Source organism: Penaeus chinensis, chromosome 43 (genome assembly GCF_019202785.1).
Source record: "Penaeus chinensis breed Huanghai No. 1 chromosome 43, ASM1920278v2, whole genome shotgun sequence".
NCBI lineage: Eukaryota > Metazoa > Arthropoda > Malacostraca > Decapoda > Penaeidae > Penaeus > Penaeus chinensis.
In genome coordinates, this window is record NC_061861.1 from 8,016,271 (window position 1) to 8,020,511 (window position 4,241).

At 41.3% G+C, this 4,241-nt stretch overlaps 1 protein-coding gene across 3 annotated transcripts in view; it reads left to right on the forward strand.

Annotated features, from left to right (window-relative positions):
• Positions 1-1,037: 1,037 nt before the first annotated feature.
• The window catches only part of LOC125048288 (casein kinase II subunit beta), a 14,818-nt gene continuing 11,614 nt past the window's right edge, over positions 1,038-4,241 (forward strand). The window contains exon 1 of one of the 3 annotated variants that reach the window (XM_047646927.1): positions 1,038-1,120. The gene's annotated coding sequence lies outside the window, so the exon portion shown is untranslated. Of the gene's footprint in view, positions 1,207-4,241 lie in introns of all 3 variants that reach the window. The other 2 variants (XM_047646926.1, XM_047646928.1) reach the window with 2 other exon arrangements.

The window sequence follows — 4,241 nt, forward strand, 5'->3', positions numbered from 1 at the left end:
TATTTGCCTTTAAATATTAACCATGACCAAGGGAGGAGAATAGAGAGTAATTGACGAAAGGTAAAATCAAAATATGTCAAAATCTAAGTGAAGAAATTAACAAACTAAAGGGGAATAAAAGACACAAGCAAATTAATAAAATATCATACAATACATTAGGCAATAAATAAATGTAGGAAGAAAGATAAATGAGGTAAGACAGCTTTACGAGAGTGTTATAGGAAGGAGAAAGACAATACAATGATAATGCGATAAATAAGGAAGAAGGAAAAAGGAATCAAACGAGGAAATATAAAAGACAGGCACAACGCGACAGGAAGTACATGATAAGACGTTAAAGCGAGAAAGTACAATGCGAGGGAAATACGTTATATATAAAACAGAAACAAACTAGTGAGCAAACCGAGAAATAAGACCGACCCAAAGCAATAAATAGAATGGTAACTAGAAAAGAAGCCCACGATAAGGGCCTGAAGCCAGAAAAAATAGCATACGTGATACAAGCTACGCAGAATAAACGATAAGGGAGGCAGCGCAAAACTCCCTTCGTCGAGAATGCGACTTTTCGTCTCTACTTTATTGGCAAAGACTTCCGCTTGCCAAAATTAAGCGTCAAATAACACATTGCTTCAATCTATGCACCCATAGAAAGCCCAGTTACCGAGGAAATAACAGGCGATAACAATAGAGATTGAGCAATACCCGAAAGCAGCTTAGGACCTCCTTCGTCTTGAATGTGTACTTCCGCCGTTGTATTACAATAAAAATCATATTTAAACAGATGTTAATAATAGAATAACCAAACTGCAAAGCCCATGGACGCAAAATAAGATCTCAGCGCCAAGGAAATAATAGGCGATAAAAACCGAGAATGAGTATCAGAAGGGGAGCATAGGACCCACCCGCCTCTGCTTTGTCTTGAATGCAGGCCTCCGCTTGTATTTTTAATGTCAAAGAAACCCTCGCAAGCGTAAAACTTGCGTGCAACAACCAAAGAGCAGGCCAAGGCCGCCGCAGCGAGCCATTGCGAGCCCCCTCGGCCCCAATGCTCGCCTCCGCCGCCGCCGCCAGATGGCAGCAGCCGCCTCCTCCCTCGGCCGAGCGTGGCGAACAAGAAGCGGTACGGCCTTTTCGCCCTTTTCTCGCCCTTGTGCCCTCTTTGTGAACCCGGTGGACGTCGTGGGGGAGTTCTTGGGGTGGCTTGAGGTGGGTGAGATGGCGTCTGGCAGGAGTGGGCTTGGGGAAGGCCGGGAAATCGAGGATTTGTTAGAGGTGCAGGTTCTCTCTTCCTGATGGCCAGTGTGTCCACGACCTTCACTCGCGGGAGATAGTTTATTTACCGTGATTATTTGCTTTTCCGGCGAGGTGAGGGATCCTTCGAAGGATAAGCAGGTGGGAGTTGGATGGCTGAGGCTTTCTGAGGATAGATCAGAATTTTCCCCCTGTTAAAATGGCCGTTTTGAAGGTCTTCGCAGTGGAAGCAAGACGGCATGGAATTCCTTGTGGCTTCTTTATTTTCTTGAAAATATTCTTCACGGTCGGGAATTCTATTTGCTTTCTGGGATATGATCGAAAATGAAGAGAAGTTATAAGCTTTTGTTAAATATGTATATTTCTATCAGTAGATACCACCGTGAATTGAGTTTGTATCATTACCGCTATTTTCAAGTGTTAGCAATTTGTATATACACAACTAAAGGAAAACACAATGTCTAGTTATTGTTAAGGCAGTTTTACCGTGAGATATGCACCCTCTTGAGACAAAGTCCCATAACCAGGGCATCATGCAAGTGCAAAAATCCAAACCTAACCGCTCCTACCTTCAATTTATTCCCAAGACGGGGGGTGGAAAGCCCCTCTGTACCCCCCCTCCTTTATTAGTACTTTGTGGCAACTTACAGAAAATGAACATCAAGTACTGGCTGTGTGGCAATTTTATGGACTCCTAGTGGTGATGTGCAGTGGATATTTTGTCGTTTCATGGTAGAGACGAGGCCAGAGCAGCTGAATGTGTTTAATAATCTATTTTTTAAGCTCAATAAGATGGCAGAATCTCTTTTCCTCTATCCCCGTGTGTTGCTCTCTCTAACGTTAACCATTGTTAACAGATTCATTGGAAAATAGGGTAAATTTGGAATAAACATCTGACGGCAATTTCTGGGTGAGCCCAGAAATTGTGCTCACTCGTCCCCGTAGCCTGTGAACTGCAGCTATGATATTGTCCCTGATAACTGGGGAGGACATGATATGGATCAGGGAAATTTAGGGCAGCTGAATTTAGCTGTTGCAATGCCTATTCATAGTAATTAGGGCAGCTTTGTCCCGCAAACAACCTTTCGGGAACCCGTACCTCATTCTATTTCCCTTGCATACATTATTTGATACAATTTCATCGAATTTTTTTGCTTTCTCAATTTTGTGGCATTTTGTCTTGGTGATGTGGTAATTGTTTAGAATACCTTCACATGACTGTTCAAAACGGTAGTGGTATCGATGGAATCCTCTCACTCTACTACCCACATGTATAGAAATTATGCCATGGAAACCCTCCAAACGCCAACATTTCATGGCTCCAATAACAGGGGAGGGCATAAAAAGTACCAGAAAAATAGCAGGGTAAAATGAATATTGAACATGAAATACGTCTCCATGATATGGTAAATCTTTACAGTATGGATGCACTTGCCAGAGTAAGTCCCCCAACTCCATGTTATAAACTTTATTTAACAATTCTAAATTTGAGGGGAGGGTTGAAGGGGGGCTCTGCCCCTCCCTCTTCATATCAGTATGTATGGCAAGATACAACTAAGACTTGGGAGCACCAAGAGGACATAGCCTCTGTGCCGTGATTTCTGCAATCTTTTTTCTTTATTTGCGGCATTACTGTTCACGTGTGCAGGTTATTTCTTGTGCTGACCACTTCAGCTTTTTTTATTTTTTTATTCAGGAACATTATCTTCAACTTACTGTAGCTTAATCTTTACACAATAACTAATAGTATACAAAGAATAAGTAGCCACCCTTTGTGGCCACTGCCCCCAACCCCCACTTTAGAAGGCAAAGAATATGCCACATGGCTGGATAGAGCGTGTGACTAATGTAACTATAAACAGGCCAATTCTCTCTGATATTATTATTTTTCCCTGTAATTTCCTTGATACCATTCATGCACTCCCTAGCTATGGGGATTTCTGCAGCATAATTTCTAAATATTTGGGTAGTAGAGTGTGAAAGGTATCCATTGATACTGCTTTCGTCATGATTGATCATTGGTCGAATACTTACCTGGACTGCAAGTGTATGTGTCGTGGAGTTAATTTTGCATTTTATGCTCGCATGAAAGAAATGGCATAGAAGAATAGTATCTTAGAATGATATTTTGTATTTTATGGCAAGGTCAGATCCTTATTTTCAATGTAAGGTGCCATTTCCAATAATAAGGAAAACAGATTGTCTGAAATGGTGAAGTTTTGTACATTTCCCTTGGTCAGCATTCAGGTATGTAGCTTGGTTAAATAGGAAAGTTACTTGGATACTATTTTGATGAAATGAATGAAAAATATTTGGTGAGCATGTACAATAACCAGTGGGTGATGCACTTGTGCACTTCTGCCCATAATCTTTGGAATGTGTCGTTTAGGAAATACTGTTTTGTAATATAGATTTGATTTGGTTGTTTTATGCTATTCTTTGACTTGAGCAAAGGCAAATATACAATTTATTATTAACCCTTTCCTGCCGGGTGGCATGTACATACATGCCATGGCATGCCTGGACTCTATTCCGGGTGGCATGTGCATACGTGCCGTGGTGTGCCGGTCCCGTTTTCCGGGGGCATGTACTGTCATGCCGCGCATGCTTTGGTGCCGACACGATCCCCCAGCAGTGGGTCCCGGGCCACTATGAATACAGCCTGGGAGAGAGGGCTTTTGCATCGGGCTGTTTTTAAATTTTCGGAAAATTTGAGGGAAAGAATGTCAGTGCCTTACTTTGATATATATGTTGTTATCACTTACTTGAATGGGTAAATAAATGATTATACCATGATAACCCACATTCAGTTACATTCCTTATTGTATATGACACTTGTATATACCTCATTATCTACCTCCTCATACTTGTCATATATATTTGAGAATTTAGTGCCGATTATACTAAGAACTTGATGATGCAAGTGAATGCTGGCCAGTAATTGGATTTGTGTATTTGATGAAAATCATCCAAAATCAGATGTCTTTTTA